General features: G+C 35.4%; 1 protein-coding gene across 5 annotated transcripts in view; it reads right to left on the reverse strand.

The window, feature by feature from the left end:
- The window catches only part of TFEC (transcription factor EC), a 203,492-nt gene that overhangs the window by 83,943 nt on the left and 102,440 nt on the right, over window positions 1-17,109 (reverse strand). The gene's annotated exons all lie outside the window — the stretch shown is intronic.

A 17,109-nucleotide genomic window follows, 5' to 3' on the forward strand; every position in this document is an offset into this window, starting at 1 on the left:
AACAGCAGGATACACCTTTTTCTCAAGTGCTCATGGATCATTCTCAAAGATAGACCATATGCTGGGTCACAAAGCAAGTCTCAACAAATTTTAAAAGATTGAAATCATACACAACACTTTCTCGGATCATAAAGGAATGAAGTTGGAAATCAATAATAGGCAGAGTGCCAGAAAATTCACAAATACGTGGAGGCTCAACAACACACTCTTAAACAACCAGTGGGTCAAGGAAGAAATTACAAGAGAAATTAGTAAATATCTCAAGGCAAATGAAAATGAAAACACAACATATCAAAACCTATGGGACGCAGCAAAGGCAGTGCTAAGAGGGAAATTTATTGCCCTAAATGCCTATATCAAAAAAGAAGAAAGGGCAAAAATTCGGGAATTAACTGTCCACTTAGAAGAACTGGAGAAAGAACAGCAAACTAATCCCAAAGCAAGCAAAAGGAAAGAAATAACAAAGATTAGGGCAGAAATAAACGAAATTGAGAACATGAAAACAATAGAGAAAATCAATAAGACCAGATGTTGGTTCTATGAGAAAATCAACAAGATTGATGGGCCCTTAGCAAGATTGACAAAAAGAAGAAGAGAGAGGATGCAAATAAATAAGATCAGAAATGGAAGAGGAGACATAACCACTGACCTCACAGAAATAAAGGAGGTAATAACAGGATACTATGAACAACTTTATGCTAATAAATACAACAATGTAGATGAAATGGACAAGTTCCTAGAAAAGCACAAACAACCAACTTTGACTCAAGAAGAAATAGATGACCTCAACAAACCAATCACAAGTAAAGAAATTGAATCGGTCATTCAAAAGCTTCCCAAACAGAAAAGTCCAGGACCAGACAGCTTCACATGTGAATTCTATCAAACATTCCGGAAAGAACTAGTACCAACCCTGCTCAAACTCTTCAAAAAAATTGAAGTGGAGGGAAAGCTACCTAATTCATTCCATGAAGCCAACATCACCCTCATACCAAAACCAGGCAAAGATATTACAAAAAAAAGAAAACTACAGACCAATCTCTGTAATGAATATAGATGCAAAAATCCTCAACAAAATTCTAGCAAATCAAATCCAGCACACATTAAAGGAATTATACATCATGACCAAGTAGGATTCATCCCACATATGTTCACATATGCATATGTTGAACCTATGCAAGGATGGTTCAACATAACAAAATCAATTAATGTAATACACCATATCAACAAATCAAAGCAGAAAAATTACATGATCATCTCAATTGATGCAGAGAAGGCATTTGACAAGATTCAACATCCTTTCCTGTTGAAAACACTTCAAAAGATAGGAATACAAGGGAACTTCCTTAAAATGATAGAGGGAATATATGAAAAACCTCTATAAAAACCTCTATATCTTTTTATTAGATATAAAAAGCTAATATCATCCTCAATGGGGAAAAATTGAAAACTTTCCCCCTAAGATCAGGAACAAGACAAGGATGTCCACTATCACCACTGTTATTCAACATCATGTTGGAAGTTCTGGCCAGAGCAATTAGACAAGAAAAAGAAATACAAGGCATCAAAATTGGAAAGGAAGAAGTAAAACTATCACTGTTTGCAGATGATATGATACTATACATCAAAAACCCTGAAAAATCCACAGCAAAACTACTAGAGCTAATAAATGAGTACAGCAAAGTACCAGGTTACAAGATCAACATTCAAAAATCGGTAGTGTTTCTATACACTAGCAACGAACAAGCTGAGGGGGAAATCAAGAAACGAATTCCATTTACAATTGCAACTAAAAGAATAAAATACTTAAGAATAAATTTAACTAAAGATTAGACAAAAGACCTATACAAAGAAAACTACAAAAAATTGTTAAAAGAAATCACAGAAGACCTAAATAGATGGAAGGGCACACCATGTTCATGGATTGGAAGACTAAATATAGTTAACATGTCAATTCTACCTAAATTGATTTACAGATTCAATGCAATACCAATCAAAATCCCAACAACTTATTTTTCAGAAATAGAAAAACCAATAAGCAAATTTATCTGGAAGGATAGGGTGTCCCAAATTGCTAAAAGTATCTTGAGGAAAAAAAACGAAGCTGGAGGTCTCACGCTGCCTGATTTTAGGGCATATTATGAAGCCACAGTGGTCAAAACAGCATGGTACTGGCATAAAGATAGATATATCGACCAATGGAATCGAATAGAGTCCTCAGATATAGACCCTCTCATCTATGGACATTTGATCTTTGATAAGGCAGTCAAGCCAACTCACCTGGGACAGAACAGTCTCTTCAATAAATGGTGCCTAGAGAACTGGATATCCATATGCAAAAGAATGAAAGAAGACCCGTATCTCACACCCTATACAAAAGTTAACTCAAAATGGATCAAAGATCTAAACATTAGGTCTAAGAGCATAAAACAGTTAGAGGAAAATGTAGGGAGATATCTTATGAATCTTACAATTGGAGGCAGTTTTATGGACCTTAAACCTAAAGCAAGAACACTGAAGAAAGAAATAAATAAATGGAAGCTCTTCAAAATCAGACACTTTTGTGCATCAAAGAACTTCATCAAGAAAGTAGAAAGGCAGCCTACACAATGGGAGACAATATTTGGAAACGACATATCAGATAAAGTTCTAGTATCCAGAATTTATAAAGAGATTGTTCAACTCAACAACAAAAAGACAGCCAATCCAATTACAAAATGGGAAAAAGACTTGAACAGACACCTCTCAGAAGAGGAAATACAAATGGCCAAAAGGCACATGAACAGATGCTCAACGTCCCTGGCCATTAGAGAAATGCAAATCAAAACCACAATGAGATATCATCTCACACCCACCAGAATGGCCATTATCAACAAAACAGAAAATGACAAGTGCTGGAGAGGATGTGGAGAAAGAGGCACACTTACCCATTGTTGGTGGGAATGTCAAATGGTGCAACCACTGTGGAAGGCAGTTTGGCAGTTCCTCAAAAAGCTGAATATAGAATTGCCATACAACCCAGCAATACCATTGCTAGGTATCTACTCAGAGGACTTAAAGGCAAAGACACAAACGGACATTTGCACACCAATGTTTATAGCAGCATTATTTACAATTGCAACAAGATGGAAACAGTCAAAATGTCCATCATCAGACAAGTGGCTAAACAAACTGTGGTATATACATACTATGGAATATTGTGCAGCTTTAAGACAGAGTAAACTTATGAAGCATGTAATAACATGGATGGACCTAGAGAACATATGCTGAGTGAGACTAGCCAAAAACTAAAGGACAAATACTGTATGGTCCCACTGATGTGAACCAACATTCGAGAATAAACTTGGAATATGTCATTGGTAACAGAGACCATCAGGAGATAGAAATAGGGTAAGATAATGGGTAATTGGAGCTGAAGGGATACAGACTGTGCAACAAGACTGGACACAAAAACTCAGAAATGGACAGCACAACACTACCTAATTGTAATGTAATTATGTTAAAACACTGAATGAAGCTGCATCTGAGGTATAGTTTTTTTGTTGTTTTTTTAATTTTTTATTTATTTTTATTTTTTCTATTATCGTTTTATTTCTTTTTCTGCTGTCTTTCTATTTCTTTTTCTAAATCGATGCAAATGTACTAAGAAATGATGAATATGCATCTATGTGATGATATTAAGAATTACTGATTGTATATGTAGAATGGAATGATTTCTAAATGTTGTGTTAGCTAGTTTTTTTAATTAATAAAAAAAAAGAAGAAGAAATGCTTGAGTAATGTCATTAACATGGCAATGTAAGCATAGATATCCCCTGGAAAAGCCTCCCCAGAAATTTAGTGAATAAAACGACAAATCCCATTTGCTTTAAAACTTTGGCGAACGACAGAGACTGGAGAAGGACTCGACAAATGTTGAATCAAAGAAACAGAAAAGTCTCAGGTAGGAGAACTCCATCTGGATCCCAGTTGGTTTCCATTCCCCTCTCTCTCACCGGGTTCCATGCAGCTTGGGGGTCACACAGAGGCAATCCAGCCTGGGTCCCGCCACCACAGACTGAGACTTACAGCGACTCACAGCAGCGAGGTACAACTCTACACAGATTCGAACACAGGGACATATGTCCCCAGAGACCCAGAGCAGAACATAAGCTGCTGAAGAGGGCTGCATACAAAAAGTCCCCAGGTACAAAAACTAAGATAGAGTCTGTGATAAAAGGCTGGGAAGAACTGTCGGCCCTCACTCAATCCAGTTAGCTGGACACCGAAAGGTAGAACAGACTTTTCTGACATGAACCAACTTTCTACATTTTCCCCATCAAGTTCTGTGGGGTGGGACAGCCTAATGGGGAAGAAACCAGAGGCAGAAAAGCTACACAGAAAAACAAAGGGAGGAAAGGATTAAACCACAACAGGATCCAGTAGCATTTTTTCCCAAGTATGCAAGGGTGTTTCAATTAAGAAAATCAATTAATGTAATATACCACATTAACAAATGAGATACTATTTCACACCCACTAGAATACCTACTATTAAAAAAAATAACACAGAAGTGTAAGTGTTGGAGAAATAAGAATACCCATTCATTGCTGGTCCGAATGTAAAATGGTGCAGCCTGTGTGGTAGACAGTTGGTAGAACCTCAGAAAGCTAAATATAGAATTGCCATATGAACCAGCAATCCCACTACTAGGTACACACCCAGAAGAACTGAATGCAGGAACGCAAACAGATATTTGCACACCAATGTTCATAGCAGCCTTATTCCCAGTAGCCAAAAGATGGAAGCAACCCAGGTATTCATCAACCAATGAATGGATAAATCAAATGCAGTATATACATATGATGAAATATTATTCAGCTAAAAAAAGGAATGAAGTTCTGATGCACACCACAACATGGATAAACCTTGAAGATGTTATGCTGTGTGCAATAAGCCTAGCACAAATATTGTATGAGCTCATTGATATGAACTAATTATAATAAGCAAATTAATAGAGTTACAAACTAGAATGTAAGTTACCAGGGGGTAGATTGAGGTAGAAAATCAGGAAGTGATGCTTATTTTGCACAGAATTTGCACAGAGGTTGATTGTAAAGGTTTGGAAGTGGATGGTGGTGATGGTAGCATATCATGGTAAGTGTAATTAAACTGTTGAATTATGTATATGAATGTGGTTGAAAAGAAGATTTGGGTTGTACATGTCATTAGAATGAAAGAAGATAAAATATGGGACTGTATAAACCAGTGAACTCTGTTGTGGAAGATGGACTGGGATTTATAGTACAAATATAAGAATGTTCTTTCATGAATTATAATAAATGTATGACACTAATAAAGTTGTCATAGTTAATAGCATTATATTAGTATTCTTTCATCAATATAATAAATGTATCACCCTAATGCAAAGTGTTATCAATAGGGGATATATGGGGGAGCTGTATTTTTTATATGATTTTTCTATAAACCCATAAGTTCTCTCATTAAAAAATAATAATAATTTTTTTTAAATGGCAGCATGTTAAGTGAAAGAAACCAGACACAAAGTCCTAGATATTGTATGATTCCCTTTATAGAAAATGTAAATACAAATAAATCAATAGGGATAGAAAGACTACGGTGATGTAAGGCTCGGAAAGGATAGAGGGATTGAGAGGTGACTGCTAAGAGGTATGGGGTTTTTCTTCATGGAGTAATGAAAATGTTCTAAAATTGACTGTAGTGACTAATGCACAATTCTGTGACTATGCTAAAAGACACTGATTGTCCACTTTGGATGGATTGTATGGTATGTGAATATGTATCGATAAAACTGCTTTTAAAAAAAGAGCAAATGCTTAATTTACTCAAATAAACAGTGAACATCTCTTTATCTGGATTATTGTTATGATTAACGAAATAAGAGATATGAGAAACAGAATTAAGAAAAAGAAATATTTGGAATATTTACACATATTAGAGGCTACCTTAGATGGAAATAGAATTTAAAGTATGTTTTTATGATTCAGGAAGTAGGTTTTGAAGCTCTCTCACTGAATAGCCATATATTTTGGCTTTAAAAAGTTGGACACACACTCATATATTCTCACACCTCAGGGACAGGCACCTAGACATAACCTTTGAATGCTGGCCCAGTGGGAAAGCTGATTTTTTACGTGTGTTTCTGTGCAGCTTCTATATTTTATATAATAAACATACACGTTATTTGTAATAAGCTATATCTTAATTTTAAAAACAGTTTTTACTTCAAAAATTTGAATGATAGTATTTCACTTGCCACAAAGTAATTTTACCACAAACTGCTGCTTCCTAATGACAAGATTGAGACCTGGCAGGTAACTGACACTAAATTAAGTCCTTCCTTTTTGCCATTACCTGGTTGATGTTTATAGACTCCCTGCAGGAAGCGTTTTTGTAATCACATGACAAAGACAAAAAGAAAGACATCTCATGACTCATCAGTACATTTCTGTCGGGGAGGGTGCATTTTCACTCCTCTCATTCAAATAGTCATCAAGTCCTGGAAATGACACCTGAAATTCATCGCACAGAAGGAATATGTCCGGGTTTAGGAACATGAACTCAGGAGACAGGCTGCTCTGGTTCAAATGTCGGTTCTGCCTCCTACTAGCTGTCACATTGGTTAAAGTACTTCAACTCTTTGCCTGTTTTCTCGCCTATAAAATTAGTGATAATAATATTGCCTACAGATAGACCACGGTGAAGATTAAATTATTTAGTATAAGTAGAGTGCTTTAATGGTGCCAGGAGCACAGTAAATGCTGTGTGAGCTTTAGCTCCCTGCCCTCTTCTCTTTGTTGTGTCTGTCAATTCTGTACCCCAATACTCTGCTTTCCCATCTGTTATCATAGATGAATTATATAATTTCTTATCTACAAAAAAGCTCTCCATTTGTAGGCTAGATTCCAGCCACCTCACCCCACCAAGAACATCACCCCAGCAATTTCCCCCTTCTTTTGCCTAAAACCTACAACACCAAATGTGAACTCTCTACTAGATGATCATTCCCATCAGAATATAAATGTGTTCTTATTCCCATATAAAGAGAAAAGAAGCCTTTCTCTTGACCCTACTTCTCCCAACTGTCACTGCGTTTATTTGCACCCTTTGCAGAAAAATTCAGAAGAGCTGTCAATGTTGACAGTCTGCAATTCCTTTCTTCCCTTTCTCCCTTAAACCCACTCCAGTCAGGCGTTTTGCCTCACCAGCACACCAGAACAGCCCTTGTCAGTGTCACCAATGACCTCTATCTACCTTGCCAATCAAATAGTAAGTTCTCAGTTTTCTACTTACTTGTCCTATCAAAAACATTTTTTAATAATTCTCTTCTCCTTTGATCCCTTTCTTCATTGGTTTTCAGGTCACCACCGAAGATCAGATTTTACCCATCTCACTGGGTGTCTGTTCCTTCTCAGAATCCTATGCTGTTTCTACTTCTTTCCCCTGACTTATTAATATCAAAGAGCCGTAGGGCCCAATCTATGGCTTTTCCTTTTCTAGCTACATTCATTGCCATGGTTATCTCATTTACTCTCCTGACTTTGTCATCTGTAGGCTAATGACTCTTACATTTTTAATTTCCATGCTGTACCCTTCTTCTGAATTCCATTCTCATATCCAACTGCTTTCTCTATATTTTACTTTCATGTGTACCCGACAACCCAGTTCTTCTCTACCAACCGTGCCCCACTTACAGCCTTGCCCAGCTAAGTGTAAGTGAACTCCATCCTTTAGTCACTCGGTGCAAAATCTTGACAGCAAACTTGACTCCCCTCCTCTCATACCCACAACCCATCCATCAGTAATCCTGTCAGCTCTACCATCAAAGAATACTCAGAATCTGTCTGCTGCATGGAACCTCCATTGCTACCATCCTGGTTGAAGCCAACCTCATCTCTCACCTGGTTCCTTTAAAGGCTTCCTAACTGCTTACCCTCCTTCTTCCCCCGCTATCCCCCACCACCACATGCAGCTTATCCTCAATAACAACCACGCTGAGTCTTTCAAAACCTAAAACTGATCGTGTCACCCTTCTGATCAAAACTCTCTCACAACATCCCCCTCTACTCCCAGTAAAAACCAAAGCCCTTCAATTCCTTAAAATGGCCTCTAAGTCCTAAGTAACTCTATAAGTTACCTTTCCACTATGGTCTAATTGCTGTGACTAGCATATATAAGTTCATTCCATCTGTGTGGAATGTTCTAGTCCAACTATTTACATGGCTAACACCTATAACTCTTTTAAATCTGGGGAATCTCAATTTCTCAATGAAGTTTCTCCTGATCAGTCTAAAATTTCATCATTTTCTCATCCTTCCCCATCTGCTCTTACTGGTACATTTTAACTTCCTTATCCCACTCTATTTGTTCTTTTTCTTTAGATCCTATTGCTATTATGTTTATTGGGGATTTTCGATTATCCACCACATAATCACAAAGATAGGGATCCCTGCAGGGTTTCACCATTGACATATCCTAAGCATATACAAAATCCTGGCATATAGATGTCACTCAACGCTTGTTTATTAAAGGAATGAATAAAAGCATTAAATGTGTTAGTTTCCCAATCGATCTTGATAGTTAAATTTATCTCTCCAAGTCATTTCCTGTTCCACCCGCTTCATTTTTATCTTTTTAAACCACAGATTTGATCATTTTATCCTACTTATTCATAACTATCAGAAATCTCCTACTGAAACCTTGATTCCAGATTCTTTAGAATAGTTTATAAAAGTCTTCAAAACCAAATTTGAGTCTTAATTTCAAACTTCATCCTAACCATTTCCCCTTCCCTTTACTTAGAGAGTCCATCAGCTACACTCTCCTTTCTTCAAAGTCAAGATCACATACGATTTCCTCTCTTTCCTTAAAAGATACAGTCCTTGAAAGATATACGCTTATGTGTGTGTGTGTATGTTCAAGAGAGAGAGAGAGAAACAATTACACTTTACACATATCTCTATTATAAACACTAATGTTTGTATCTCATAACCTCATATAAATACATAAATTCAATGTAATAGATCTCTGAATTCTAGTACATTTGATTGGGTGACTTCATTAATTTTATTGAGAGAGTAAATTAAAGAGAATAACCAAAATATTTTGAAAATGAGAAGTTGTCAGGATGGACTTGAATAAGATCTTAAACACACTATAATTCTATGCTAATTAAAACAGCTTACAACTGGTATATAAATAAAGAAAACATTAAAGCTTATTGAATTTTCTCTATGCTAATGTTGAGTATCCACAGGAAATAGATATATTACTTAATAAATAATTTTAGGACAAGTGGCTAATAATTTGTTTAAAGAGAGAGAGAGTCATACCAATACCAAATCAACAAATCAATTTCAAAAATCTTAAAGAATTTCAGTTCCCAGCCATGCACCTTCTCTCCCCCACACCCCCAAAAGCATTAATGATTAAAATATAAATGCTTTAAAAATAACTCAGAAGAAAAATTTGTGACTATTTTTTAACCCATATGTTGGGAATTGAACCATGTCCCTCACAAAAGGCAAGTTCAGGTTCTAATCACTAGTCCTATGGATGTGAATCCATTTGCAAATAAGACTTCTGAACTGCTATTAGTTAAGCTGTGCCCAAAGAGAATGAGGTTGGGCCTTGCTCCAATATGGCTGAAGTCTTTATAAGCAAAGGAAATTGGATACAAAAGTGAAGCCTTGGGAGTACCCAGAAGCTGGAAGTCAACAGAACCTGGAAGACAAAGAAGATACCACCATGCGCATTGCCATGAGACGGAAAAGCCAAGGGCCAGGAGAGCCAGCAGCAAGCCCCAGAGTGCCACAGTCTTCAGGAAGAAAGCATTGCCTTGTTGACAACTCGATTTTGGACTTCTCCTAAAATGATAAGCCAATAAATCCCTGTTGTTTAAGCCAATCCATTGTATGGTATTTGCCTTAGCAGCTAAGAAACAGAGAATGGAGGGAGAAAAATCAACAAACAAAGGAAAGACTGATATGTTTGTCCACATAATCATTGAAATTTTCCTGAGTGTAACTGAGAAGTTAGGATTTAACAAATGATTATGATTACTGAGTCATTATATGCATGTTTCTTTTCTACTTTCTAGTATATTGGAATAGCCAGAGGGAAATACCTGAAATTTCTGAATTAAAACCCAGCTGCCTGATCTCTGATAATGATTTATAACTAAATGGCTTTTATTTTGCGATTGTAAAAACCTTGTGTTGACCTCCACTTGTGCCCTCCTTACCCTGTTTTTCACGTTTAGAATCTTATGATCATGAAATCAACCAGATTTAGTATTTATTAATGAAGGACCTTGAGTCAGCCAGAACTAACCCACCCCAATTGATCCCCAAATTGGCCCTCCTGACATGTGCAGTAGCTTAAACTTTAACCTATAAGTGATCTATACCTCATTTTAATACTAAAAATCATGCTCATCATCATATTAAGGCCCATATATGTTCCATGACTAAGCATGTAGCTCATGCTCAATAATTAAATCATCTCTAATCTCATCCTCTGAAACCATCGTGCTCATCATCCTAAAACCTGCCCATCTTTTGACACCATATAAAACTAGCAGAGTTGCTGCAGTTTGAGGAGACAGATTTTTAGGCCAATAGGACGGATGATCACATGCTTTTTTTTCTCTCTTTGAAATCCTAGTGTCTCAGAAATTAGTCATTTGAGTGCATCAGGCAGAGAATCCACTGCTTTTGATCAGTACCAACTGAACAGTTTTTTTAAAAATTGAAGAAAAAATAGCTGGAAATATACTTTTATCCACAAAGCTTGAAAAGACAAAATATTCTTACACTATATTATAGAGTTTTGATTGCTTGTTTTCTAACCTGAAAATGTGTTTATTGCTGGAATGAAAGTCTACCACTAAGTATACAAAGACAAATAACCATAGTCCTTACCCTCAAGGAAATTAAAATCGAATATATTTCAGAAGATAAATTACCCTAGTTTAAATTATTCAATGATAGACAAACTGTAATTTAATGGAGTAATCTATGAAATGTTGTTAGGAATAAAATGATTTTTTGGTCTCTCACTTTCAAGAAGGCATAAGATATTGAAATGAGAAGTGCCATGAAATAGAGATTGTTGGGTTTCCAAAATCAAATATTTTTTTGATCACTAGGCAAACAATAGTAGATAAGGTTAAAAATATTAATGAATGATACAGGAAAAAATTGCTGCTTGCTAAATGGCAGCTAATGCACTTTTGAAAATGGACTTAGAAAGCAGTTCTTCAAGTAAGTAAAAAAGCAGAAGAAAAGATAGCATATTAGCCCTTCAAAAAGGACAAACAATATATTCATTGTTACTCAGGTTTCTTACATAGTCGTTTCAAAGATAAAAGGTTATTGGTAAAAGTCCTTTTAACAACAATTGAGTTTGCACATACACACCTCATATGTTGAAAGTCTTTATGTCTTTTTCCTTGTCAACAGTAGTTGAGTTAAAGGCAATCATTTATTTATGAAAAGCTTCCAATTTGATAAATACTGAAGAAACATAGCTTTAAAAAGCTAAATGAAAGGAAAGGATGTTTATCAGTATTATCTACTTTAATACATTTGTAAAGAAATTTCAATATTACCATAGAAAACAAGCAAACAACATTGACTATGAGCATATAGAACTGGAGTTTACATGCTGCTTATGAATAAAGATTACATTTTTAGAGAGCATAATATTATAATTCACCAGCCTGATTTCATTGCCAGATTTGGGAAATGCTTATAGTTAGAAAGTGAAGGATCCCTGTTTTTACTTGATAATATCAGACTTTAACAGGACAGCACCTTAAGACAAATGCTAAATATCAGATTTAATCTCAGATTCCAATATTAAGTATTGACACCATGCAACTGTTTAATCACTCTAAAATACTAAAACTGGAACTTATCTAGGTTTTTATTATTTCACTAGTGCATTACCAAGCTTAATATTTGGGAACTTATAAATTCTTTGGAAAAACTTCACTCCAGTTTTACTCTCTGGAAGTTCACTTAACAAGAAGCACGTCAGGCACAAGTGCCATGGAGCAAACATCAATGCATATGTCGTTATACGATGCCAGTAGTTGTCCTTTTTCACTTCTAGAATGATTATTATCTACCTCGAAATCCCTCACAAGTGTCAGCAGAGACGCGAGCTTTTATCATTGCTCCATGAGGAAGCGGGTAAATTCAAACAAGGAAATCAAATGTGTTGTTCAAGATTTTATCCTCCCAGCAACTCTGTTTTGAAGAACAAAGAGTCTCTAGGAACTTATAAGGCACCGATATATTCTAATTCTTTTATGATATCAAGGGCTTTGAGTTTTCTCTAGGGTGTATGCTTAATCTTGGCACACTCTAGAGTATTAAATAAAAAGCCAGCCTTTCTGTAAATTATGAAGTAGACAAACTGTACCTTTAATGTGCAATTTCTGTATCCTTTTCCCTTTTGCCAACCCAGGCACTATGATCTCTTATCTCTTCCCCACTTTTACTACTGTTTAAAACTATTCTTGGAAAATATTCTAATTCATTATTCACTAAGGCATAAATTACCCTGATAAGACTTAAAATATTCTCTCTCCCAAAGGCAGTTGCATTCAGAAGGTAACGGATCCTTAAGGGAAACAAGGGAAGATACATTAGTAAAATTGTAGAAATCAAACTGATTGCATGGGTGTTTTCATTTAATTTCATTAACACTGGTGTGCCCAGACTGGACAACATATCTAAAATAAATACAGTTATAAAGCATCTTCCTTTGTAATGCTATAATGTTCTAAATGAGGTGGCATCTCCAATGATTGACACTGCAGCTCCCTAGAGATTAAAAAAAAAAAAAAAAAAAACAGGGTGTGGTGCAATGGTGACTCAGTGGCAGAGTTCTCCCCTGCCTAGCTGGAGACCCGGGCTCGATTCCCAGTGCCTGCCCATGCAAAAAAAAAAGGCAGGCCTTCTATAGTCTGCCAAAACTGTACATTTCCACTGTCAAACAGGGTCGGTGAAGACATGCTATCTCAACAAACAACTCCAAAGCACACGGTGGCCTAATAAAACCAAAAAGATATTTCACACTCTCCCGGTCCAGTGCGGATTGTGGGGAAACTTTGTTCTACACAGAGTCTCGGGAATCCATGATGATGGATGTATCTCCACATGTTTTCAATGCCAGTGAGGCAGGATGTGAGGAATCATCCCTGGGCTCTTAAAGCTCCTGCTCAAAAGACATTCTTCACTTTTGCTCATTATAAATTGCCCAAAGAAGTCAATAGTCAAGTTTAACTTTGAAAGAAATTAACCTAGAAACCTACCACATGCCCAGAAGAGAGGAAAACTAGAGCAGTTTTTAATAGGATTAATGGTGATGGCACTCTGTCAATGGCTTTTAATATATCTACCTTTCTGAGGAAATCATTATTTCGTAAAGAATAGGTCTCCTATAAAGTCATATGAGATATAAATTCAGTCACTCAAATAAGCTATGTGCTATTCTTAATCATTTCACTTACGTACAAAGAAAAAGATAGGAAGGGTAGATGAAGATGGAACAATAAGAAAGGGGGAAGAAAGTAGACAGACAGATGAAGATGATAGTGATGTCAATAACATGATCTGGGGAATCAAAACTAAAATTAAAAAGAAAAAAACTATGCATGTATATGGGTATCATGATTTTTGTTTTTAAGGTCTATGTTAAAAATACCTTTCCGAATCTATCTGCAAGGAAGAAATTGTCACTTTTCAGGACATGAAAATATAAGATAAACATTTAATAAATTCAATTTTTTATATAAGCAAACAAAGTTTTTTTGGAGGAAACTATAATAATTATGTATGATATATAATGCCTAAATCAATTAAAATGTCCAGCCACTAAGATCATGGCCATGAAAAGTATCCTACACATCCAAACCACTTTCCCAGCCCCATCATTATTAAGTGGGACTTAAGTGATATGGTTTAATGCAGATTTGCCATATTCCATGTACGGTCTCTGCATTTCTTACTGTTGTGATTCTTAGGTCATATAGTAAAGAATTAGCATTGAATTATTCACTTTTATTTTGACAGTGTTCAAAGAGCAAGATAAATTAGATATACTATCATGGCTTAGGAAATTTAAAATGGAATATGTTCTTGCTAGGTGAAGGTTTCCCTCAAGGGACTGTTAATATTTAATTTCCCAGGATACTTAGTTCAGGTGGCGTGGGTATCTATCTCCTCTCATGACACTGAAATGAAAAGGCTCTGTTAAGTACAGGTAGATAGAGTTAACAAAATATTTGCTAACTGAAACGCTTATCAAAATGTAAATAACTGGGTATGTTAAACTAGCATGTTGACATGCTAATTATACTGGATATAAACTATGCAAGATGTCTTATCTTTCAATATAGTATATTATATATATATATATATATATATATATATATATATATATATATATATATATATATATATACACACACACATATGTATATTACATTTTCCAGATGATAATATTTGCTACTATCAACCAATAAGAGAAAGGAAGAAAGCATAAAAAGAAACAAGAAGTGAATGAAAATGCTAGGGGGAGGTGGACCAATTATTACAAAATGCAAGCAACTTTATTCACAGGCTACCTCTAGACTCCAGTAATTTGGGGCATGTGGATTATGTGTCAGGGACTGTATTCTGTTATGCATATGTTATTGCATATCTATTAATACAGTGATTTAAAAATATAAGATGACAAACTAGAAGTTTTAAGGTTAGAATATTCGAAAATTCAATCCTTTGAAAAATTCCTATGTTAAGAAAGGGAGAGTTGGTTATTAGCAGTGACCATTTTGGAATATCTGAAGAGCTATGAAAGGGAATAGTGTGCTCAGAAGTAACCATTCTCTCGGGTGTTTTCCTGCTGCTAATAATCATGTAGAAAGCTGTTCTTCATTTTCTGTTCTCAACTCAAAATAGGCAGAGCTTCGAAAAAAACCAGGGATTTCATAGGATTTATAGTCCCTGTTATTTCTCCCTATTTTGGACGAGAGCTCTGAAACAAAGAGGACATATGCATATACACACATACGTGCAAACAATATGGCGGATGGTCACTCTCACCCTGCAAGGAGAGATTTGTCCACAAGGGGTGAGCGAGGGACTAGTCACATGCATGTGCATCTCACAATCTGAAGGTCTCCAACTGTTCTCCTTCTGCTGGCAATCTAATGTAAAGCTATAAAGCAGGTATTAGAGAAACACAACAGGTGTGACAGAGAAGGAGCAATAGTGGAAATAGTGTCTAATAACCTAAATTTAAAAGGTAAAAAAGCAAGTAAAAAGCATCAGGCACAAAAGTTAGATTTTAAATGTCTATATTATCAATCCATGGACTAGAGGTGGCAAAGAGAAAATGACATTTTAGCACAATGAGATGCATGCAATCCCACAGATATCACTGTGAGTTGGTAGAATGGGATTTTTATCTAGTAGAGAACAACAGAAGAATATTCTTGGCTTTATGAGAAATTTAATACAACATAAGCATTAGAAGCACTACATTGTGTGTGAAGAGAACACGACTAAATGGATTATATAGGCTCAGGGAAATACCTACAGTGTAGATGATTTTGACCCAGATCTTGATAATATACAAAAAAAGAAGTCATGTATGAGATAAGGACCACCACACATCATGGATGAGTTCTGGGTTATTTACCTAATATTATTTAATTTCAACTATTAAGTGTTACATTGAAAAGAGAATTTCTTAGTCAAAATAGACAAATTAAAGTTCATGATTAAGTTGTTAATAGTTCATCCCTATAAGAACATTAAATTTAACTTTGGACATAATAAATAATCCACAAAGACTTTCTAGTAAATACAACTGCCACAATATAATTTGGAAGCTAGAAATAAAGGTTTAAAAAATTGTACATGCCTGAATCCAGCAGAATGCAGCATTCATTCAGGAGTCAGGCACGGAGAGGGGGAAAATGAATTAGAATGAGTCAATAGCCAAGTCAATATGACTTTTCTCCCTCTAAATTTCATTAATAAGTCTCATTAATTCAATGGGGCAATTCCCCAATAAACCTCAAAATTATACATTTGAATAACACATTTAGATTACACTTTAAGATAATGGTTGATATTTTCCAGAAATCTATAATAGACGTGTTATATTAAGTAAGTTGACTATAATGTGTGAGAGATCAGATCACAAATATATGTACTTTTGTTGCTAAAACTTGAAACTTTTTACTCGTCAGCTCAAACTGCCTTGACTTCTCATGTTTATGTAAAACAGATTTTTTTTGGAGAAAAAACGAGAGGTACTGTAACATCAGAGGAAATCATCAAAGAACTAGTGGCAACATCTTAAGGCTTTTATCAAAGTAGTGAGGGAATGCATTAAAGCAACAATATCTGAAGCTTACATGTGATGGGACTACTAAATTTTATAGTGTATCTTATGAACATATGTGGATATAATGATTTTTCTGTAAGAATACTCCTTTCCAAAGGACTTTTTTTCTGAGTAAGAGAAAACTGTTCTCTCAAGACAATTCAGAAAAAACACCAATATTTCATTAATAATAGATGCCTCACACACTACAAGCAGAGGACCAAAGTTTTTGAAAAGCTATATGCAATATAAGTGAAGGTGGTACAGAGGGGAATAAGCTTATGAATGAAAAAAAATCATTTCAAATATTCCCCATTAATTTCTTACAAGAAAATCATGGACTAAGACATGAATCGTTATAACTTGAGCATAGTACAAAATAAGGGGTTCTTAGTTTGCATATCTTGCTAGAAAGCTGTGATCAAATTTGAGATGTATATTTACATTTATCAATGAGTTAGGTATAAACCATTTGTTATTCTCAAATTAAACATATTTAAAATAGAGCCTTATCTGAAAATAATAGTTAGGGAGAAAAAGGAGACCTATAGGAAAATACATGCCCAAATATTTAACACAGTGTGACTATTTGACATGGTTGCTAGGAAATGTCATGTAAGATCCCCATTCAGTCATCCAGTGGCAAAATGCTGTCACCAATAGGTTAAATCATACACTAAT

This window comes from Tamandua tetradactyla, chromosome 1 (assembly GCF_023851605.1).
Source record: "Tamandua tetradactyla isolate mTamTet1 chromosome 1, mTamTet1.pri, whole genome shotgun sequence".
Classification (NCBI taxonomy): domain Eukaryota; kingdom Metazoa; phylum Chordata; class Mammalia; order Pilosa; family Myrmecophagidae; genus Tamandua; species Tamandua tetradactyla.